Raw genomic sequence first — 26502 nt, 5'->3', positions numbered from 1 at the left:
TCAGGTGTCACAGCTGTGTAAGGGCCGTGGTATGTCTTGAGCTGACCTGTTCATGTATACTGGTATCATTGCAATGCATAACACCTGTTGGATCCCTCTTGGTACATGTGTACTCTGCACAGCTGGTGTACAGCTCTGTACAGCCCAGTGGTCATGTGTCACATGATGTTGTGGTACTGTAAGGCTGTGTAGTGCTGCACCAACGACATGGTGCTGACTTGACAGCTACAGTGTACACTGCAGTGTGTATGTGTGTGACATGCACCTGTGACAGCTGTGATGGCAGCTGTGTGTGTACAGGTCACTGCATGTGTGACCGCCCTGTGCGTGAGGACAGTTATACCTTACTGTGCCCTTCTGTACTGTGCCCTTCTGTGTGTACACTCCATCTGCATGCATGACAGGCCTTTGCAACAGCTAAGTGTGTGAGCATGCCCAGTATGCTGTTGTGTACATGGACACACAGTACAGTCCATGTATGCAGTTGTGTAGATGGACACACGGTACAGTCCAAACTGAGACCTTCCATGTTTACACTCCATCTGCATGCAAGACGGCCCTTTGCAACAGCTAAGTGTGTGAGCATGCCCAGTATGTTGTTGTGTAGATGGACACACAGTACAGTCCATGTACGGAGTTGTGTAGATGGACACACGGTACAGTCCAAACTGAGACCTTCCGTGTTTACACTCCATCTGCATGCAAGACGGCCCTTTGCAACAGCTAAGTGTGTGAGTATGCCCAGTACGCCGTTGTGTAGATCGACACACAGTACAGTCCTAACTGACGTATATTACCAGGTGTGTGGCCATTGCCAGTGACACCTTGTGTCGGTGATGTCCCTCTGTGCATGGGCATGGCCGTTGACATCCTGTATTGCCATGGTGATCATCCAGGCAATGGATGTCCATCTTCAACGTCAGGATGGATGCCTACCGAGTACACACTGGGTGACTATCTGGAAGGGTGTACTGTCTGTGGTGTGTACTGTGTCTATGTATTGTTGCTGTAGTGCTCCATACATGTATAGTTGCCCCAAGTACACCACTGCCGTGTGGTTGTATACATCTACCGTGGGACAGTACTATGTCTGATCGTACACTCTCTATACAATCCCTGCCGGTGTCCTGGCATTTGTGGATGTTGACACGTGCCTAGAAGAATGCCTGTGGGACTGCTGTGTTTAGTAATCTCAGTAGCGCGTTCTGTAAATGCGTCATGTTGTAGTGTGAGAGGGTAGTTGGGTGTAAGTTCGATTCCCAGCCCTGCCAAGTGTGTGTGTGTGTGTGTGTGTGTGTGTGTGTGTGTGTGTGTGTGTGTGTGTGTGTGTGTGTGTGTGTGTGCATGCTCCCATCCGCCTGGGGACTCAGGTTATGCTTTTAGATGCTTTGCACCACAGATATATCTGCTGACGTTTTTGCCTTTGTGGATGTTGACACGCACCTAGAAGAATGCCTGTTGTTCTGCTGTGTTTAGTAATCTCGGTAGCGCATTCTGTAAATGCATCATGCTGTAGTGTGATAGGGTAGCTATGTGTAAGTTCGATTCCCAGCCCTGCCAAGTGTGTGTGTGTGTGTGTGTGTGTGTGTGTGTGTGTGTGTGTGTGTGTGTGTGTGTGTATGCTCCCGTTCGCGTGGGGACGCAGGTTATGCTTTTAGATGCTTCGCACCACAGATATATCCTGCTGACATCTTTGCCTTTGCGGATGTTGACTCACACCTAGAAGAATGCCTGTGGGTCTGCTGTGTTTAGTAATCTCGGTAGCGTGTTCTGTAAATGCGTCATGCTGTAGTGTGATAGGGTAGTTAGGTGTAAGTTCGATTCCCAGCCCTGCCAAGCATGTGTGTGTGTGTGCGTGTGTGTGTGTGCGTGTGTGTGTGTGTGTGTGTGTGTGTGTGTGTGTGTGTGTGTGCATGCTCCCGTCCACCTGGGGACTCAGGTTATGCTTTTAGATGCTTCGCACCACAGATCTATCCTGCTGACGTCTTTGCCTTTGCGGATGTTGACACGCACCTAGAAGAATGCCTGTGGGTCTGCTGTGTTTAGTAATCTCGGTAGCCCGTTCTGTAAATGCGTCATGCTGTAGTGTGATAGGGTATGTAGTTGTAAGTTCAATTCCCAGCCCTGCCAAGTGTGTGTGTGTGTGCATGCTCCCGTCCGCCTGGAGACTCAGGTTATGCTTTTAGACGCTTCACACCACAGATATATCCTGCTGACGTCTTTGCCTTTGCGGATGTTGACACACACCTAGAAGAATGCCTGTGGGTCTGCTGTGTTTAGTAATCTCGGTAGCGCGTTCTGTGAATGCGTCATGCTGTAGTGTGATGGGGTAGTTAGGTGTAAGTTCGATTCCCAGCCCTGCCAAGTGTGTGTGTGTGTGTGTATGCTCCCGTCTGCCTGGGGACTCAGGTTATGCTTTTAGATGCTTCGCACCACAGATATATCCTGCTAATGTCTTTGCCTTTGTGAATGTTGACACGCACCTAGAAGAATGCCTGTGGGTCTGCTGTGTTTAGTAATCTCGGTAGCGCATTCTGTAAATGCGTCATGCTGTAGTGTGATAGGGTAGTTAGGTGTATGTTCGATTCCCAGCCCTGCTAAGTGTGTGTGTGTGTGTGTGTGTGTATGCTCCCGTCCGCCTGGGGACTCAGGTTATGCTTTTAGACGCTTCGCACCACAGATATATCCTGCTGACATCTTTGCCTTTGCGGATGTTGACATGCACCTAGAAGTATGCCTGTGGGTCTGCTGTGTTTAGTAATCTCAGTAGCGCGTTCTGTAAATGCATCATGCTGTAGTGTGATAGGGTAGTTAGGTGTAAGTTAGATTCCCAGCCCTGCCAAGTGTGTGTGTGTGTGTTTTCAGCTGCATGACAACAGTACATTGCTTTTACAGTATTCACTCACCATAACATCTGTGTGGCGTCTTTGCCTTTTATGCCGCTGTCTACAGGCTAGACGTATGCCTGTGTGATTTCCATGATCTACTACTCACGGTTGCACGTTCTGTCACTGCGTAATGCTGTTGTGTGGTACAGTGGTTACATTCGTGTTCTGCTCACAACCCTGCCACGTGTGCGTGTGTGTCTGTGTGTGTATGTCTGTATCTATCTATCTATATATATATATATATATATATATATATATATATATATATATATATATATTTTTTTTTCTGCCCATAACTCTGCTCTTGCATGGACAGCTGACTGTTTCATGTATCGCATATTTGCATAGCTTTCACATACCAATGAGGTATGTTGCAAATCCCAACATTGTCCATGCAATGTCCGTGTTACGGGCGGCGTTACATGCCCTTACAGGCATTTGCTGTATAGCTTGCCAGACATCTATCCTTGCTGTACTCTCACTCTACTCGTACACGCCGGAGGCTTCATGTATCATGGCCTAGTTTTGCTGTATGTATGTCTATTTGTGCTGTGTGCATGGCTGTGGGTATGTCCCACTATCATCTTTTGTAAAGGTGACAGCCCTATAGGTACTTCATGTAGACTGCTGTGTCATTTGACATGTCAGCACATACCTGCAGACAGTACTGAACGTCCTACTGCAGCGCTTTTCATACCTTTTGCATTATCTTGCAGTCGATAATGCTGTTTCCTCACACATGTATCTGTTTCTGATCATACCACTCCACCTCCTAGAGCAAACATCTGGACAAAGCCTTAACTGATAGTGGGACACATAGGGGCACTATTGACATGTTGCTCTTACAAACGTAGATAGTTGACACAATAATTGGTTTTGCATTAGTATGACTTTTCTGACGGATTTGGTATCTTAAACTCACATGTTTGTCATTATTTCATGACTTCAGTTATCAGGAATTTGCCAGAATGGTACTGATGTTACGTGGAACACACCAAACATATGAGGCAGAACTCTGCACATTCTGCGTAAATCTGTACAGTTGCGGAGTATGTGTCTGATACAAGATATCAACTTTCTGACACCAATACACACACTGTATGGCAGCATCACAGGCCACATGCCATTACTTTTATATTGCAGGACACACCCACCCAGAGGGTTGTATTCCTCACACAGGCCAACAGCTGCTTATCCACACTAATTAGTCTATCATGTACCGTATGTGTACGCCGGTATTTGCGCTTTCCGTCAGTGGCAGAGCTCACGTACGAGTATGGGGGACTGGACATTGTAACGGTGACACTGCATGACACCCTGAAGGACACATTTCTTTTGAGTCTATTAACCTTCCACATTGACTTTCACAGGGCATACGTTGTCATTCACATTTGTCAGAGTACATGTGTATGACTTGTACATGTTTTGTCATTTGTCCTGATGTCTTTCTTCTCACCTGTCCACCTAGTATCACTAGTTCTGTACATGTATTTTGGACAGGTTACCTTCATACCCCTAACCTGTACACATTATGGGTAAATGCCCTGATGTTTGACCTTTGCTCTTGTTACATTTGTCATAGTAATGTGCCTTTCTGGTAAATTACTGGCAAGGCATTACGAACTGTGCGGTTAGATAATAGTTACTGACATTTCTATGTCATGATTAGTAACACTCATAACATTCATATTCCTGGCTATGCCAGTATTCTATCAATGTTCTGACTTTGCCTGGGGTATATCTAATATAGTCCCTATTTGTATTTCATGTACTATGCCTTAGTGCAGCTGTCTTATTCTGACAGTTTGCCAGTTATAGTTACCATCTTGGTCGTACGCATGTCCATCCATGATAATCACTTACATGACACTGATATAAGGCCCTACATATTCCCACAATGGTTTACACAATATCCAGTGGATGGTTTGCCCCATTATTGAGAATATAGGCGTGTGCTATACCCACATCACTCCCACGGGGCGGGCCTACTAAATCTCTGCCAAACAACACCTAGGCCCATTTCTGCATACCCATGATTCCCATACCTGACACCCCTCCACAGTACCCATTACACATGTTTAATGTGAGCGGTACTGAAGTGTGGAGACACTTATATGCACTCCCTACTCTCCGGATATCAGTTCGTATGTCATACATTCTATCGACACGTGTCATTACCCTTGCACCTGCTACTGTTGCATGTACAGCTATATCGTATTTGCTGAGGTCACTTATTTTGCATCAATGTCGGTTGACACTACGTATGGATCAATTTTTTGGGTCCTGCAATGGACACCTATATGCATGTTTAAAGTGTAGAACTTGCTGGACTGTCACTTTCTGGCCAATGGTTTGGAAGGCAGCGGTGTATTCACCTTTCGTGCATGTCTGTTTGTCTACCCATATTAGCTATGCCGTGGCCTATTTATGTACATATTTCATATCTACGGGACATATGTTTGTTGTGTATACATATATACATGTACAGTCCTCATTTCATAATTTGCTTTGGTTTACGTCTGTGGATTATGTGTATACACATATATCTATATCCATACCATGCCTTTCCACTGTACAGATTGTTGCAGAGTGTACAGCTGGTTGCCTCTTTATCTTCGGTGTGTTTTTCATAAACTTGTGTCTATCTGGCAATGTAGTGGCATTTCATTTAACACTTACGTTGGGAAATACTGGCAAGCAGTTCAGGTTCCAACTACATACCCTTCAGAGAATACATGCTACTGACACACCCATTATTCTATCCACTTTCTATGTTTGTTCTGGCACATATCTGGGGTTTGTCCCTATTTGTATCGGTAGTTTGCATGCCTTTGTCCGGTTTCATACTTTACGGGGTTAACAGGTTTGAGCCATGTATATCTAACGTGAGGGAAACAGCATTCATTTACTATGCTGTGAGCGGATCACACATGCACAGGCGCACTTGCATTTACATGTTGTGGGTTACATCTGTTTAATAAATGTGTGCTTGCGCGGCCTTTCATACGTCTGACCGTAACACTTACTCATCTGTAGTCCGGTTTACGGACTGGTGTGAAACACACAGTTCACCTTTACGTATTTAACTGTGTGTACAGCACAAACGCATTCATTACACTTTACAGGGATATCTGCAGTGGTCATAGGTCAATCGAGACTGCATTCACGTTGGATGGATGCCGGAAACAGTATTCTGTTGCTGTTCCGCCTCATTGATATGCATACCCATATTACTTAGCTACATCAACATACGCCTCATCGCTTCACTTAGAACACAGGCATCCATTCCCCTGCTGTGGGAAACGTGGTACTACATATTACACATTCCGTATTGCCTACTGCTGTGGACCCCAGCTGCATTGTTAATCATTCCGAGGATATGCAGAACACCAGGGCATATAGTCGTATCACATACACGTTTCTGATTGTCAGGGTGTTCATGTAGTGATCTGGGTATGGGCTTGTCCGCCTGGTGAATGGAACTTCCCTGGCCGAGTTCAAATGTCAGATGAAGCATGTGGACAAGGAGCATCTCCCTATTATGAACATTTTACCTGTATTTATAGACACATGTTTGGGCACCTATCAGGAGCTTATTCTGTTGGCTGTACATATTATGGGTGGGGTTGTTACGGTCCATACTCCATGGTGAGGGGGGGGTTCCCATTCACATTTGACTATTACCTGTATTCATTCATACGGGGATTATTTTCTGGGACATGTTGTGACTACAGGTATGCAGTTGTACATTACACAAATGTCATGGCTTGTTACTGTACATATGTACGGACCATACCTCTCGACCTCTTTGAGCAACAAATCTGCGCAAACCCTACATGATGGGGAGAGTAAGAGGGACACATTTTAACTAATTTCCTTACAAGCTTATAACGTTGATAGAATACTAGGTTTTGCATTGTCATTACTCTTCTGCGGGATGTGGAGTGCTATACTTAATGCTCATTATTTTGTGACGTCAATCCACACCTATTTACCGGACAGACGCAGGTTGTCAGAGGCACACAACACTATGAGCCAACAATCAGGTCATTCTGCGAATATCTAGACAGTTGAGTGATATGGTAAGAACCTCTGTAATATGCTGTTGTGTTCTGGCACAGCAGTAGCTCGGCATTAGGGACAGATGTTGGGACGTGCTGGCAGACAGTTGAGGTTCAGACTTCATACTCCGGACATTAATGCCATTTTGCAAACTGTCATTCTATGATATATCTATGTTTATCCATCCACATGGATATATTCCTGCTTGCACCTGCTATACATTCTACAGATCTCACTCCTCTGAGCTCTCCATACTCCTGCTCCTCTCTACCCTCCAGCTTAACCAGACTTAGCTGACACTCACTTGACTCCCAGTATGTCATTGTTGTACATTTCTGTATTGCCACTACAAACTCTGGATTTGCACTGTCTTATTATGCACATGTTATGCATGTGTATTTCCTGACTGTATGTCTTTTACTCTTGTATTTTACCTTTAACATTATGTAGCCTTTATTTTCTTGTATTGCTTGTGGGGCTTTTCTACCCGGGCCTCCGCTGTTACTGGGCACTTCTTCACCCAGTGGACTTCCCGGGTACTCAGACTGCACATACATGAATAACTTCTAACAGCTATCTTTGCATATTGTACCTGCTGTTGTACCTTTGTCTCACTTGTAGTCACTGCTCTGTCCAGATATCTAACTCACACGGGTTGTCTGGTATGGTCGGTCATGCCGGCACACACTAGGTATCCCTCGCACTTCATCAGGTTTCTCCTGTTAATGTCGGGTGTCTTCCTCACCCTTCTGCCATTTGCCACTATGTGAGTATGCGATATATTCTCCCGCATATTTGTGTGGGGACACGTGCGTCACGGTAAGGTGTTTTATCCTGGGTACTGGGTTATGCATGACCACTCAGGTCTGGACAGTGTCTTGGACCTGTACTTCATGTTCTGACTTGTGTCCAGATATGTACAGGATTGCACATCTTGTCGTCATACCCGTTCTACTATTTACACAGGTTACTTATCCCATAAGGGATATTCCAGAAATTGGACCATTCCACACAGAAACGATATCGAAATGTATTTTGGCTTTATGAAAATGTGCAGGGGGTTTAACATGCAGGAAATACATGGTTTGCTATCCTGACACTGCCTAGGGTGACAATACCTACTACATATGCGTAGGGTTCGGTATGTGTAGCTGTGTCTGCAACGGACCAGTGGGCCACATACGGGTGGATTTGGTGGACATTCTGTTACGGGGCTGGGTTGTGTGATGTGGAGGGTATGCTGGGTAGCCCATTATGCAGCCAGGTGTGTTGCATTTGCTATGGCCAGTTCCATCAGGACCAACCTGTGGGTATGTGACGGTGACATATCTATACATTTTATTCGCACATTTACATGATACATATGTTTGTGGGATTGTGTTCTACACTATGGCCTGTCTGCTTGTCTTGCAGCTGTTTCTCCATGTGTTTGTGTTTATGTCCACTTCACCCACTGCCCCCTCCTATACCTCTGGTTCACCTTTTCTGCATACAACACAGTGTCGCCTTTGCGGGTTTTACCATTACCCATCCACCCCTCACATGCACATTACTCACATCCGATAGCTCACTACTTTTGTTGTTGGGCCATGACACGGCCAGAGTAGCACATTGACTGCCCTACAGGTGTTGGGTACCTTTATGGTTGTGTGGACTACCCTGCCATGTTTGCTTCCCACGTGCTATACCTCACACACATAGGTACACGCCCATACTTCACTTTCGTTACTTAGTTGGTATACCCGGGTACTACCCGTTCGGCTGTGTCACATACTAGTTTGGCTTCTACCAATGACTCCCGGGATTTGCACACCTGTTGTACTCATTGGGGGGATGGCACCTTTTCTGGTGTCCATGCTATTCCTTCCACATATCCGACTGTTGTGGACAATGCCTCCCCACAGTCTACGGTACTGTTTCCACCTTTTCAATTGGCCGCAATGTAACATTTGTGGTGGACACAACACATTTTCCATGCCAACACATACCCATGGTCAGTTCGGCAGATAGAACTTACAACTCTTGCCTATATCTAAGCTTTAGTCTTGTAGCATTTCAGTGGATTATTCTTTTTCTTATGACATTTATGTAATATACATGTGGAGTACAACTGTTTAATGCCACTATTACATGACGTCTGAGGGATAATTATGTCCTATAATCTCTGCACATTTGCCATGTTTCCATGCTTGTGTCAGGACACATCTGGCCACAGCGGTACTGTCGCTTGCAAAGTGGAACAGGTGGTATTCTTAGTCGATGGTACGGGTCATACTGTTCCTTTCGGCCTACATGTGTCCTTATTGTTGTAGCTGTTTCTATGCTCCTGATTCGTTTACATGTGTATTCTATTCCCTATCACATTTGTTATGTGGGATACAGACATACCTTTTGTATGTGACTATTACATCCCTTGTGGGATATGATTCGGACATGACCGTCACTACATATATCTACTTTTCTCCTCGTGTATTTTGTTATGGACACATCTGCACAGCTATGTACCCTCCCTCACATTATGGGTCAGCTGGTGACCCGCTCCATTGGGCTGGATGTACCTCCTGGCGGCGCCCTAGCATATGATATGTTTTACTTCCACATGGTATAGCTATAAACACTACGTTGGACCATGGGCACGCGTTTTTTCTGTCATTTGTTCAAGGGTAGGGACCTGTTATTCCCTATCGTGCATTTGTGTTTGCTTCTTTATTTTCTGTTCACAGGGACTATCTTGCATGCTTTGTATACGTTTCAGTCTCCACGGACACTGATAGGTGTGAGTATTACTGCAGGCAGACTACACTATTCAGCAGTTTAGGGTGCTCATCGACAACCGACATTGACACGCCTCCCTCCGCAACTTCGGTACGCCCCATCCTCTCGCGCACATTTCCTATGCACGTGGCTGTGGCTTCTGCACGCCTTCATTAATATGCATATGGCGCTACTACTCCATATATATGCCGCACGGCCGGCGCAAGCCTTACACTGGCCTTGCGCCGAACTTCATGAATCCGGGGGGATAGATTTCACAGAGATAAATAAGATATTTAACCTAGATAAGATTTTTCCCCACATTTTTGGAATTCAAAATAAATATCAATAATAATGAAATTAAAAATAAATCATATTTGTCACAAATTTATAAAATTCTTAAGTTAGATTTCACATATTTAGGTAATTCTTATTGGAATTATTCCTCAAGAAATTAATAATGTAGACTTGTCTGAAGAATGCAAGAAAATAATATTAAAATCTACAGATAAAAATCACATCTTCATTATATTGGAAACTTTTCACTTATAAATGTTTACACAGAGCTTGTGTCACTTCTAATAAAATTGCAATTATGTATAAATCAAATAGAATTGAATGATGGAGATCTGATAGATGATTGGAAGGATATGGTATATCATGTGAAATCATGTCCCCTTTTTGGAAATAAATTAATAACCTCATTCAAGCTCTATGGTCATATATATATATATATATATATATATATATATATATATATATATATATATATATATATATATATATATATATATATATATATATATATATATATATATATCTATATATAATATTTTAAATCTTTAGCTTATTTACTGCTTCAGTCCTGAGATAATTACAAAAGCTTTGCTTTAATAAAGTTTTTGCTTGACGTGAGTGGTTTATTTCTGAGTCTATCATTATTTTTCCAGTTAGCACAGAATCCGCGGTGGTGGTGCTGCGGTAGTGTTATCGCCTCACAGTAAGACTGTCTGGTTCGATTCTCAGCTAGAGCATCTTCTGCATGGAGACATGCATGAATGGGCGTACCTTCATTGAAGGTTGTGCATCAGGGCTGGTAACTCGGCACGTAAAAATCAGCTACCAATCATTAGTGGACCGGAGTTCCGCTGAGGTGACCCCTAACTGGGAAAAGCTGAAAGACACAACAACCGCAGTATCAACCTTATTACCAATAATAAAAACCCCAGTGCTTCTTCTTTGTTCTATTCTTGCTATAGCCAGAAAAGTAATTACTAAAAAATTAGAAAAGAAAAGTTACCCCCTCTAGTATTGAATTTTTTAGTATGGCAAAAATTGTTTGCACTAGTAAATTGCATACTGTAAAGATGAGACCTTCTAATAGTACCCATTCATAAAAATCTTAAACTTAAAGACATTCTTGAAAAATATTAACTGTTGTTGTTATGCATAGCTTTGATGTATCGATCAGCCATGGGCCTGTGTAAATAGTTATTTGTTTTATAACTGACTTGTTTATCTACTGGTTTAAGCCAAATAAAAAAAAATGTTCTAGAACCTCAAAAAGTTATATATTTATATAAGAACATGAGCAGCAGGTTGTCAATAAAACATCATGAAGGAGTACTATTAGGAAAATGTTGTTGATCCTGTTAGACATCTTATATGTGAAATAGGAAGAGTATAGTCCAATGTAAAAATATTGTTCTATTAGAAGGATTCTAGAAAGCCACTGAGTAGCAGCTCCTTTTAGTTGCTCTGCAGATATTCAAATTGTTTTCTACATATCAGTTTATTGGAATTAAATTCTTCATAGACAAACCAAATTCATTGCTTGACTTCTCCAAACACATTATAGATCATTGCTGATATCATATATGAAAAATGACATATTGTATTTATTAGCACAAATCACCATCTTTATGTAATAATGCACACCTTACATAGATATAACACATGTATATTTTTACTTATCCCTTACTGTTGGCTATGGCACCTCTCTTACATTATAGCATTTTCACCTCTTGACTTTCTTCTCTGCCACACTCCTTACTGTCTTCTTCCTACTTACCTGTACTTTTCCCATTAGTAATTTAGTCTACATAGCCATCTTTTGTTACCTTCACTTACCACTGCTTGCCTTATCCACTCTTCTATATCTTCTTCCTTGACTGCACCAATACACCCCAGTTTCCATCCTTTTTGCAATTTCTCTTTTTGACTATCATTCCATTAAGTGCATTTCTCTCTTTAATTCTGTTGCCCTTGTCAACTAATTTTACTCTACTCTAAATTAAAATAACACCCATCATTCATTTGCCTATCTATTGCCCAACTTGCCTCATATTTCCTTTGATTGCTGTATTTTTCAGCACCACTTTGAATTCTCACAACTTCTGTATTTTATCTGCTTCTTTGTCTCCCAGACACTACCACAGGCATCTAAAGAAATACATTGTCCTTCATCAATCAGAATACACATTCAACGATGTTTCAGATCCACAGTAGTATAGTATGGTATAAGGCTCCGTAGAGTTTCAAGGTTTGGAGTAATTAAGTTACTTCCATATAATTATCTAAATGGGGTCAACATAATAAAATAAATCAACTTACATGATGGCTGCTCATTGACCAAAAATTAACTTTAACTTTTCCAGTGTGAAAAAAATTGAACAATAAGGGCCAGGAACTCAGCCACTTTCAATAAATTTGGTTACCAGTTAGTATGTACACTGCTTGGATGTCAGAAAAGAAGAAATTTAGAGATCCTGAAAGGTAACCAACTGGAAAAGGTGAAGAGAAAACATTGACTGGGAAAATTCTTCAGTTGTTCAGCAAAAAGCAGTTCAAGCTCCAGCATTGGGGCAAGGCTTGCTTCCAGTAACCTAGAAGAAAAAATAAGTCAATTGTACTCAGATTTTATTAAAACAAAACAAACACTGAATTAGTATATCAACTCAAATAACAGAACGCTGGAAAAAATGGAAGATGCTTTAAACAGATAGTCATATGAACTGATTAAACTGCAAAAATCAGAGGTCAAAATGAAGAAAAGGCTGGCTAAGTATGAGACTCCTCAAAAAAGATGTTTCAAAAATTGGTAGACTGAGAGGATAGAGCTGACTGGAAAAAGATGAGATGTTCTTCTGTACAAGAAGATAGACTGTACTAATTTTATGAAGGCACAGATAAGCAACTAGACTGGTATTCTATACCAGGATGTCTTAATTAAAAGGGTACATCAGTTGTATGCTGCAAATCTGGCCATGAAAAAAAAAAAAAACAGCAGAGACCTGTATTGGTAAGGATGTAATTTTATCAGCAGAAGGATTTGATCATGGAAAAACTGTGACAGAAGAAGAAAGTATCAAAAGTTGGAGATAGTACAATATTTGTGGAAAATTATTACTCACTGTAAATGAGGCAGAAGAGAAGCAAATTTATTCCAGCAATCAGAAAACCTTGAGAACCAGGTATAAGACTCATGCTGCTGTATCCAGCTGTTTTCAGAATATTTTTTCCTAGAAGATAAAAAACATTTTTTGATGCAGAATAGGCTAAGGAGGAAATACAAATGTTTAGCAAACAAAAAGTGAACAATCAAGAAGAATTGGGTTCTGCTTCTCATTCTTCTGACAATAAAGCTCATAGAGACACTTTGCCAATTAAACATTTTCAAATACCACAAAGGAAAATATTTGAGAGACAGATAAAAAGCAAAGGAGTTGACTGGAAGTCTCTGGAATACATGGGAATTAAACAAGAGACTGGAGTTGGGAGACTGAGGCTAACAGGAAGAAGGCAAAGAACACAGAACTTAGTGAACAAATGTGAGTCTCCAAAGCAAGAATTGCATTTGTGAAATATGGCTACACAAGAAAAGATGGAAATAATTGACTTTTGTTGATTTTGTTAAACTCGTAAGGGAATAAAAGGCATTTGCCTCATTTTGTATCATTATGGCTGGAAGGACACAGAGGAGAAGGGGAGAAGAAGAAAAAAGCTAATTGCAAGTAAAACAAGTTTCTGCTCTTAATGGTGTTTCTCAAAAACTTTTCATGATATAAATTACATGTTGTAAGGTGTGCCATTTTCAGTTATCAATGTACATAATAAATATGCTAAAGAAACAGAGCCTTTTTTTTTCATTTCTTTTTGTTTTTCTTTCATTCCTCTCTTTCTAGTATTAAGAAATGTAGGCATTAAAATGCAAAAAGAGAAAACAAAAGACTGGACAAACAGATGATTAAGTTAATAGGCTGCAAGCTTAACTTGTTGATGGGATGGGATTAAAAGTACACAGATTATAATATATGCTTAGTTGATATGTTTTCTCTTACTTTTGCATATATGAACATTTGGATTAAGATTCTTGGCTTAATCTAATAACAAGTTTTAAGTGTAAGCAAGTTAATATGAGAACATGGAATGCAATGAAAAGATTTCATTTGCAATAAATGTTCAGAATGTCTTTAGCAGCCTACAGCTGAGGGCTACATTTCTTTTCTTTTTTTCTCATGTTTCCATGGATACAAGCTGATTATAGGCCAATAAAACACCAGGACACTGGTTTCTTTAATACTGAAAGTTAATGTTTTCATAAAGCATGCAAGCTGTTTTTCACATGTGGGAGGTGAATAAAGGTAAAAAAAGAAACAGACAGCAATTAGTTTACGTAGGTGCACAGGCAGCAACACATGTCTCAGCATGGATAACCTTAAATCTAGGTAAGATAGTGCCTATGTCTGCAGCTGTCTATTTAGGGCAATTATTCCTTCTAGGAAAGTCAACTTCATTACATTAAGATGTCCATAGTTTTGTGTGTTTCATAAGGATAACATGTTCTGCGGTGTTCTGGGAGTGTTTGGTCTTTTGTTTAAGGATTTTTATTAAAACAAAACATCTTGCAAAATCTGACATAGGTTCAAATGGAGGTGATGTGAAACAAGTGTATAAAAGATCAATCTGCCAAACATTAGCAGGTGCATGCATTACAAAAGCTGAAATTCGACATCTTAAGAAGCTGTAATATGTAATAGATGGGAATAGTAGCTTCTTATCATAATTGCAAATATATTTCACATTATCATAGAATGTGAATGGTCTTGCAGGTATAGACAAAAAGTAAAGAATATTAGATTATATCAAGAAATGCAGAGGGCAAATAAAAATGCTACCAGGAAAAGCATTTGGAAAAATCTGAGCATGAACTTTGATAAAGAAATGCATTTTAGGATGGATATATTAGGGACAAAAGAAAAGGGAATATTTATATTAATTGCTAGAGGAGCTCCAATAGTGTTTGAAGAGGAAAAAAGATAATGGTAGATTTTTTGTTGTAAGGGACTATTGGCAAGGGAAAAGGATTACACTGTTATGTATTTACACTTAATGATTTCAAAACAGTGTACTAACGTATGTGTGTCACAGCAAGATGCACACACTGTGTAAACAGAATCGTCTAGGCTTTATTGAATCTGGATCAATAAAGCCTAGGCAATTCTGTTTACATAGTGTGTGCATCATGCTGTGGCACACACATGTTAGCACACTGTTTTACAATCATTATGTGGCTCTACACAGTGTAGAGCCATGCAAACAAGGTGAACACAGTGGCAGGCTAATTACAGCATAAGAAGCTGAACTGCATGCTAATCATCCAGTCTAAGATTGTGGGGCTGTTCAGCAAACTATAAAGCAACCATTTAGAATTAATGTTGGTTTTCCCTGCAAATTCCAAAACCTATTGGAATACAGCCACAGAAAGGAGTCTACACAGAAAGAATGTTGTTGCTGTTCCTTTAAGTCATGTGTATATGCAACAGGCTGAAGTTTATGCTGCTGCTGCTAATAGACTGGTGAAGAAGGAGAAGAGTTTTCAGACCCTGTTTAACTTATCACATACTGCATGGCATGGAAATTGTAGAGCACTACAAGGTGGATGGACACATACTACAGAAACTCTGCTACCTCTGTCATCCTTAACTCACATCCAGGGCAAACTCAAGGAAACCCATACCAGTGGAGACAAAGGTATGTGTAGCACTTAGAATTTTAGGTACAGGAACCCTTCAGAGACCAACAGGGGACATGCTGGAGGTATCACAGGCATCAGCATCCAGGATCAATTCCTAAATGCTATGCTCCAACATGTCAATGACCACATCTATTTAACACATACTCCTGAGGACAGGGCCACAAATATGCAGGAGTTCTACCCTGTAGCACACTACCATGAAGTAGTAGGTTCTATAGATTGCACACATGTAGAAATTAAAGTACCACCCAGGGAACAGGAAGGGTCTATATAAATAGAAAGGGCTTCCACTCTATTAACTGCAAAGTCATGTGTAATATCAAGGGAATCATCTTGAATGTATGTGCTGGCAACCCAGGCAGTTACCACTGTTCACATATCTGGCACACCTCCCATCTGTATCAGGTGTTTACTAGGGGGAATATCCCACAGGGTCATTTACTGGGGTTATGCAAGTTATGCACTGGAACCATGGCTGATGACGCCCATTAGAAATGCACACACCCACTGAAGAATGCCATAATGAGGTACACATTCAAACCAGAAATATCACAGAGCATGTGTTTGGGCTTCTGAAGTCATGGTTCCAGTGCTTAGATACATCTGGATGAGCCCTGCAATACAATCCACATAGAAGTACTGAAATATTCACTGTGTGTGCCATGCTACACAACATCATCCTGAGAAAGCAGCTTCATCAGGATAAACAACGGAAAGGAGCACACATCCCACCATCAATGGCAAGGTCACCACAACCACAAGCAGGTGAGGAGTCAGAGGGGAAATCAGCAACTGCTGTGAGTGTAGGCAGATGTAGGCATGCTCAATATGCCCTTGTGTTTGCGAAGAGGCAATGTATAATGCACTCACTCACCTCCCAAGGGGCTAAAGCCTTCCTTCCTCACACATACATAGTAACATTGATGCTAGACAACACTCACAACCTTTACCTATCCATGTAATTGCTGTGTACTACTAGCATAAGACAGGGTCAGCCATGAACCAAATTTGTTGGAACTGCTGGATTTACAAGGTAAAGTGTTAAATCTAGAGTGTATTGTGTAATAATAAGAATGCATGGAATATCCTTGCATGTTGTTATTTGGTAATGTAAGCAAGTAAAAGGTGGGTGACATGTACAGAAATGACTTTAACATGTAACACCAGAGGCTTATGTGACTATGTGTCTTGTGTCAAGTAGTAGGCCTCAGGCATGAAAGATTCACACAGTCACACCTCTCAAAAGTACTGATGGTCACCAAATGTCTTCAGTTTACCACCATACTTTTGTACTGGAAAATCATTAAAGAATGAAATTAGAAAGTAATGAGACACATTTCAGTTTCAGACTTCACAACCTTCACACGATCATTAACAATACTGATGCAAAAAATGTTTGACTCTAACAACTGTGTAACTGTCTAAGGCCAAAATATATCAAAGGTACAATTAGCAAAACAACAGCACAAACACAGATATACTAAGGACTAAGTCAGCTATGCACCCTGAGCAACAGATACAAATGTTATGTAACCTTACATCCAAAATATAGAAAACAAGGATATGGCACAGTTATCATCACTTGCACAAGGTGTTGTGGGGAGGGGGCAGGAAGCCTAGGCTGACACAAAAGGCCAGTGACTGTGTGTGAGTAAGAAAGAGAAACAGATCGACAACTGGATAAAGTAACAAATGGACAGTGAGACAAAATTAGCTTTAAGCTTCACAGCTGAGCCATGTAACTGGCTTGTATGTGTCTGTATGGGTCTTCCAGGTGAAAGTGTTGTGTGTGTCTGCATGAACACAGTTAAGCTCTGTGCTACCTCTATGTCTCGATATGTTCGACAGGTGTGTGCCATGCATGGTACAGGTGGAAGTTTATCATTGTCGTTCTAGAGCACAAGAACTGGCTTTGCCAGGAGTTACACTGGCACATCCATGTCCATGGTCAGATTTACTGCCACTACCTGAATGTGACTGATGTCTGCTGGATTAGATCCCCTCACAAGGATACCTAGGACCATGACCCCATGGCCAGCCATGTCTGGGTGTAGACACCTCAACCAATGATGGAGCAGTGGAAGTAGTGCCACTATGGGACCATGATTGGGCACGGCCATGTCAGCTAATAGCAGATGATGTGGCTGACCTCCACCAATGAGGATGCCTTCCCTCTCACAGACATTTCATCACAGACACTGCCCATTCCAGCATGTTATTCATCTGATCCACTGAATCGGCAACATGGTGGAGGTAGTCACACATATCAGACTGTGGCACATCTACAACTCTAATCATTTCTCTGGAGGGCCTATGGGAGCATGCCTGTGCCTCTATGATGGCCCTAAACATATGTCAAGTGTCACTGGAAGACCCACCTGGATCAGGTGGAGGATGAACAGCATGCCTCCTCCGAATGCCCCTAACAACTCCCTTTTGTGGCACCTTGGCCACAATTTGGCTATGGCCAGAGTCAACAAAGTCAACAGACACTGAAGCCACAGTAACCACACTTCCCTGACTGAGTGTCTCACCCACCACCTGTCCAATATCTGAGGGCTCACTAGATTGGGTTGGCATAGGCCTACTGGCTATGTCTGATGGAATTACGATAAATGGCTTATTGTCAACCTCAGTGTCAGATTCAACCTCTGCAACCCCTGACTGTGCTCTGTTTGGTCACCATCACCATTAGAGTCTGACAATACTATGACATCAGGACGTAAGAGTCCTACACTTTCACTGTCAATATCATCTGTGATAATAAGCAACGAACACAGGAAAAATGTTAATAGCTACACTAGTAAAGTCAAATGTATGCTAACAAAGTAACAGGGGTTCTACTACTACAGATAATACAACAATACACACAACAGTCCTGAAAACATATCACACATATGGATGAAATTTTATATATTTCTTTGAACTGCTCATCACCACTGACAGAGAAGATATTTGGCATACTATATGCAGTTGACACTATGCGTCCCATGGAGGATAGTCCTGGAAGAAGTTAAGCAGAAATTAAGGACAGCATCATCACAATTAACAGTAACATAGGGAGTTACAACTTTTTGCCCATTTTATGTCCATTAATTATACTTTCAACAAGAACTTGGATGATAAGTACAACCTAAGCCCATGTATAATCAATCAGAATGTGTTGTTAACTGTAGCAATCTGCATGCCCCCCACCCAACAAACAAATTTATTGTTAAACAGAACTAATGTGTTGCTGTCAATATTTTCCTATACAAGAGTATTTAACAACTGATATACATAAGCCTGCCTGGAAGCTGCTCATGGGGGTCTATATCACTTTATTAAACACACTACTTACCGGACACCCCTTCATCAAACTCTATTAAGTGAAATTATATTCCTTTGAATGATCATTTCAGTAAAAATTTTCCCAGGGGAAAAAACAGTTGGATGACCCAGCAACCACAATAAAAACAGCATGATTTAAAACCCACCCTGGTAGGGGACTGTGCTCCCCATATCCCCTACCTAAATATACAGAATCCAAGATTGCACTACAGTGGGGAAAAGGAGAAAATCCCCGATGATGATCCACTGTTTTTGTCCTCCTGGGAAAACCTTCACTGAAACGATCATCTGATGGAATAAGATTTCACTTAATAGAGCTTGACATACAGGTGTTCAGTAAGCTGTGTGTTCAATAAACTGTTAGGGACCCTCCTTTGGGACATACTTGTTATCGCTGAAACAGTAGCACCAGTGTCAAGGACATGCTATTCTATACTTTCCTGGGAGCTGTCTGGATCCCTGACAGTGGACAGGAGCTCTTCGATTGCTGTTAGTGGTGGTTCTGTAGCAGGCTCTGGCCAGTACCCATCTAATCATGGGACACTGCAGCTGCTTTCTCCATGCAGATGAGATTATGCCAGTAGTCATATGGGGCACCTGATCATATATCCTGCTGTGGCTGGTTACTGCAATCACATCAGCAGCTATCTGCTGCCAAATTTGCATTCTACCTGACATATCTCCACAGCCCCTCTCAAGCAGAAAGGCACCATGTTGCCTAAAAGCTTTCACAATGACCTAATTCTCAGGGTAACTGAAGGGGGTTTTCAGGGATTGAGACACCTGGGTGTCATAGTCCTAGGTGATCTAAAACATGACAGAAGGCTAATGCACATAAATATCACATAAGTAAAAAAAAACTCCTGTTTCCAGATAAAACATAAAAGGCAGCATTTCACTATTACCCACTGGAGAAACATAAAACAGTCAAGAAACTGAAATATAGAAAACAGGAATTGTTTGGTTGTAGCATATTACGTTCACACACAATGAAAGTCTGGATGCAAAGCAAAGAGAGGAACAATAGCAAAATATCCCTGTCTGTGCCAAAACAGAAATGCAAATTTGCTCCCCAGCCCCAAAAGAACAGGGACATGACACATTTTGCTAACAAACCCTCAGTGAAATGTTAAAAGTGCTATCCAATGATCTGCCCCAGAAACACGTCTACAGATTTAACTCAGAACATCACATTTTAAGCTATTGCCAATCATACTTGTGGCCAGCACTCCCCTTGAGGTGTGTATAGTCTATCATAGAAGGCTAACATCCTTATGTCATTGACAATATAGGACATTTACCATTTCAAGGAAATAACAATAGACTGGCCAAGAAAGAGTGTACACAGAAGGCATTGCCAGTTAATAAGGCAGTGCATATGAGAAAGGGAAATACCCTGACAAACATGCCAATGCCATCAGTACACTTCTGAGTACTGCATACAGAAAAAAGTAGCATTTTTATTGCAGGCAGATTTTTCTTAATGGCATTTCAGCATATGCAGTATACAGCTGAAAATGCAAGCATACATTCTCAAGGTCAGTAGTCTTCCCTGCAGATATCCCAAAGTAATAGCCTCTTCTATGTTCTACACATAAATACATCTCCTCATTTTAAGGTCACCTAGCTACACAGTTGACTTTTTATGATGTAGGTTCAAGGCTGTGAGCATGGTGAAGATGCATATCAGGTGAGAACTCATTAGACTTACTGAATCCCAAATACTTGGCTCCATGCTGCAAATGTAAACATAGTCCAGGCACTCCCTTAGTGTTTGTTGCTAATGGATTCCAACCATGAATGATTACTGGTAGGGAGAAGGAAAATCCAACAGCAATGCAGATCGCTCTACCTCCAGTATGTCTGCCAGCCATGTTAGACTTACAAAGTGTAGAAGTAATTTTATCAAGGTTTGAAATGCAAGTAAGCAGCACACAAGTCATGGTTTATGTTCATTAACATCCCACCTCCACTTAATTTGTTGATATTGCCATTTAATATCCTTACTGATATAGAATGCCTTACAGACTGCATGTCTCAGATTGCTTCTGAGATAAGATAAGAATGAGTGACAAACTCGGAGTGATAAGACAGAGCTGCATTTTTGCAAGCAATAGCCATAAATGGTTGTGTGATCACTCAGTGTGCTACATCTGAAATTAATACATGTACAAATAACTGTCACATGACATGCTAGTAATGTGGATGGTGTTGCATTTTTTTTTGTATGCAGGATGATTTCAGTTCCCTACTGCAAAGTTGTTGGTATGGCAAAGAGGGACAACACACCCTTTCTGTGTTCTGAAGGTTTATGGGAGTGAGAGTTCAAATCCAGACCTGTGTAAAAATATTTCATGTGTACCAACAAACATGTTGCAATGTTTTTTCATAGATTGCTTTTCTTTATTTTAACTACTTTTCCCTTTTTTTCAATTTGCAGTATTAGCACAAACAAGGGAAATAGAGAAACAATGAATTTCAGGTTTAGCTTTACTTATCCCATTTGCATGACACTTAGTGTGCAAACCTGGACTAGTGTCCCACACAGGAAGCAGACAGGCCACCTGTAGACAGACAGTATAAAGGTAAAAAAGGATACATGCGTGTCATTTTTGCTTTCCATCGCACAACACCTCTATGTGACATTGCACAGTGGTTAGCAAGATTCTCCAACACCTGCAGCCATCAAACAATTGCAGACAAGCTAGACAGTCAATAATTGAAATGGATACATTCAATTCATTCTGTTGGTTACTGTGCACACACACACACACACACACACACACACACACACACACACACACACACACACAACAGTGTTGTGCAGCAATTAGCGCATAAAACTTAAAAATGACTAAGAAATTATGGAATTGTCATGTAATTACTCCAGTGGCAGCAAGTGTAAGGGTAGGGCTGTAATATAGATGATCCTGGGTTTTAATACAGGGAGTGCAACATATTTTTAAAGCTGTGACAGTCCAACTTATAGCAATGAACAGAAAAATATACAAGTGTTATTTTGCATTCTTGTGGCAATAGGTGTAAGCGTAGGGCTGCCAAACACATGGTACTGTGTTCTTATACAGGAGATTCCAGACATTTTTACTGTTGTTCCATTTCCTATTACACTGAATCTCACTTATAACACTTGAGATGCTGGAGCTAATGTGAATTATATGTATGAAGGATAAGACGCCCTTATCATGTTTTCAGATGTATGACTGAGGGTATACTATCTACTATATTTCTTTTAGTATAATTCTGCTATCTGGATTCCAATGGCATTCACAATTAAATAAAACACATACACAACTGAATCTATATACCAGAACATTGTCAGGTCACACACATGCATGTTTAACACCTCTTACTGTCAGCTGTATTTAGGAATGATTCATGGCTATGCTGAGTAGCCCCTTTTCTGTGCCAAAGAGGGGAAATCATCACTGAGGAAAAAAATGTTTTGTCCCTTATGCCTAGGTTTGAATCCCACACTTTAATAAAATCAGTTTTATCAGTGTATAAAGCCAAGAAAAAATGTGTCAGATCATGCAATTTATGCACCAGTGCATGTCTGCAAACTTACCTCACCTAACAGTTCCCTTCCAATTTTCAAAGTATATTTCCAAGCTACAGCAGCAGCAGGCACACCTCAAGCTAAGGTCAGGTGTCAGATTAACCTTCTAATTTAAAATATTTATTTCTTCCCTGCTTGACACTGCTGCTCTCCACTGAACATTGATCAAATGTGGTTGTCATTGTTGCTCGGGTTTGTGCACTAACAGTAAACGTGATAACCGGAATTGGCAGGAAATCATTAGTTAGGTCTGAAATTAATAGACAGATACAGACTAGGTCTGAAATTAATAGACAGATACAGACCAATGCTCTATTTAAACACATATCAGAGTTTAATACACATAGTTTTAAATTTAGATGTATTGACATTGTACAAGTGGGTATGATGGGGGGTGATGTCAACAACCTTTTGGAAATAAAGGAACTGGAGTGGATAATAAGGCTACAGGCAGATACTATTCCTGGTCTAAATAATGCTACCAGTATAAAACCAATATTATTAAAACAACAAATGAATAATTTATAAGACATAATAGTTATTCATAGCTTTATAATGAGTAAATTAGATGCAAAATGTTTTTAAACTGTCATTTTTTAAAGAAAATCTTTTTTATATTTTTTATAAAATGTGTATATGTTGTTTTCTGAATTTTATTGGTTGGTTTGGTCATGTGTTCTTAACTGTCACCTCTATTTAAATGTGAAGTAATTTAGACTATGTATGCTGATGAAGGGTTGAGAGCCCGAAAGCTTCATTAAAGTTTAGTGTTTCTGAGACTATTTCGTGTTTTTGAGGAAATCATTAGTTGCCATTGCTCTTGTTCTGTTATTAGACATGTCTGGCATTAGAGGGGTAGGTGCCAAGTTTAGGCCACAGAGGTGGGGTGTTCAGGAGTCCAAGTGATTTACTGGACTTCTGGCAAAGCACCACAGCCAAAGACTTCTGCAGGGGGACTATTCTGGCTCCTAGTACAAGTCTGAGGCTTGGAGCAGTTTGGCTCGGTCTGTATCCAGCGTGAAAGACATCCCATGCACTGGAGAACAGCGTAAGCACCATTTTAATGACCTACAAAGGCACAAGAGAGATACACTTAACCAGTGGTTGACAGAGATTCAAGGTGGTGACATCCCACAGTTGTGTAAGTATGCTAAAGAAAGAGTATTTTTAATACATAGAAAGCTGAATATAGGCAAGACTGGTATGCATAATGCTCTTCTGTTGTTTTCTTTCCACAGCTAATGCCAAAATAGAATTTAATCACCAGGCTCATGGTGATCAAATGTAGAGACTGAAGGAAGCAAGTGAGATGCATTCAGCAAAAGATAAATATTATAAAGAAAAGCGCAAAGTAAACTTGTAAAAATATAATATAAAGTAAAACAAGTAAAATATAAAAAAGATCCTGTTTATTGTTAAAATAATTGGTAAGTGCCACCCCTTCTTTTCTCTATAATAATTCTTGGAAAATATAAAAACATTATTTCCAAGATAGTCGCCATTAGTAAACATGGTAAATCCACCTTAAAAGGACTATATGTACTAAATTCCAATAGGGAGGCTTTCAAGTAATCAATCCCAGTATCATTTGGTATGACCGTAGAAAGTGTAGAAATATCTAACGTAACAAAAACATAATCAGCATGTTCAACAACATCCATAAAAACAGTGTGTAAGTCGAAAAGAAACTGCTTGGTGACACTTAACACAAAGTGGTAATTCTTCAAGACAGGCATCAAATGTCTCTCAATATACATAGACATTGTCTCAGAGGCCCAACCACATCCGGAGACTATAGTTCTCATTAGGAAACATAATGGATCTTTATGAATCTTGGGTAGGGCCTGAAAAATAGGTATGGTAGGATGTTCCACTAAACAAAACTTGTATTCATCATTTGTAATACATCTTGCTAATAAACATTCATTAAGAACGTCATATATTCTATTAATAACTTGAAACACATCTTTAAGTATGCAACACTCATATGTTTCAGAATCCTGCAACTATTCTAATATGGACTGGGTAAAAATTTCCATACTCATAACTGCAAATTTAATTCCATGAAAGCTCTTACCAATTATTTTAACAATAAACAGGCTCTTTTTTATATTTTACTTGTTTTACTTTATATTTTTTACAAGTTTAATTTGCAGTTTTCTTTATAATTTTATTTTTTTGCCAACGTTCAATTATGGCTGAGAGCCAGGACATTGAGCTGAACTTTACACCAAAATGCTCCCAGGATGGACAAACAAAAAAATCATGTTGGGGAAAATAATGAATTTAACCAGTAATCCATTACTGTCACTACAAACAAGTAAGGAAGATGTTGAAATTTATTCTAATAGTGTGGATATGCAACAGTTTAATAGACTGACTCAGGAATTAGAAGAACAGTTCGATAAATTAAAATGATATCAATGGCAAAGGCTGCATTTTAAAGCCTATGTCCACCACAAAGTTGTACTGAGGGGCTTGAGAATTTTGGTCATACCTACATACGGAACAACTTTTCCAGAACTGCTTAAGAAATGGCAGACTGAATTTAAATATTAGTTTCAAGTATATTTAGATTCTACCTGATTTCTTTAAACAAATGGAAGATTCCTTAATAGACTCTATTTCTGTATGTCAGTGTAAGATCTACATGATTTTCCTGCAACGGTTGTTGAACAATGGATTGACTAGATTTTAAACAATGTTACCACATTTGAAACGCTTATGAGACAACAGAAAACTAAAAAATCATGTAGAGGTTTGATGAATTCTCCATGGGACAAGTTTTTACTTGATCTAGGGATATATTATTGAATAAAGTGAAGATGAATGAATCAGAAGGTGTAGTGAGAACAGCTGGTGAGACATGCTCTCAGAATGTGACTCAGAGCCTAACAGAAAACACAGCATCAGTGATGAATGCGAATGCACTGTCTATGGCCTCCGGTGCTGGTACTGTTAATGCTGGTCAAAGTTTGACTCAATTACCTGTTGTACAACCCAAGGAGTTTAATAGGAAACCACAAACTCCACATGGATTGGTTTTTCAGGATTTACTGCTCCCTATATGATCACTGAAGAAGGTGGAGAGAGGCCACTCGACCAGCAGGGGGTGGAAAAGGAAGAGAGAACAAACAGGAATGAGCACAATGCTGACCATAAAGAAGATGTGGGGGAGATCAACGGTAAGGGAATAGTTTACAACATTTCCAATAGACCTTTGACTGTACAAGAACATGTGGTTCAAAGGGGACTTTTGTTCATTCCTGCTTCTCCTTCAGAGTTAGGAGAGGTAATTGCAGATTTACGTTTCTTTGTACAAACTTTAATGTTACAACTGACTTTCTCTGATAGTACTAGGACAAGTGTTTATAAGAAGTCTAGTCTTTTCTGCCCTAATTTGAACTCTGCATTGGATGTATTTTATAATGTATGAGAACATGACTTAGACATAATGTTTAATGATGCTTCATATAAATGCAGATATAAAATGTTTTATAACTTAACTGAGAAGGAACAATGAGCCCTAGAGGGATTACAAATGGACAGAAATATATGCATAAAACCGGCAGATAAGGGGGGGGGGGGTCAGTTGTAGTTATGGATATGAAATTTATATTAAGTCTATATTAGAACAATTGCAGGATTTTGAAACATATGAATGCTGCATACTTAAAGATGTGTTTCAAGTTATTAATAGAATATATGAATTTCTTAATGAATGTTTATTAGCAAGCTGTATTAGTAACAATTAATACAAGTTTTGTTTAGTGGAACATCCTACCATACCTATTTTACAGGCCCTATCCAAGATTCATAAAGATCCATTATGTCCCCAATGAGAACTATAGTCT

Source organism: Protopterus annectens, chromosome 4.part0, assembly GCF_019279795.1.
Source record: "Protopterus annectens isolate FY-2018-M chromosome 4.part0, PAN1.0, whole genome shotgun sequence".
NCBI classification, from domain to species: domain Eukaryota; kingdom Metazoa; phylum Chordata; order Ceratodontiformes; family Protopteridae; genus Protopterus; species Protopterus annectens.
Note: the sequence above shows the minus strand (reverse complement) of the source record.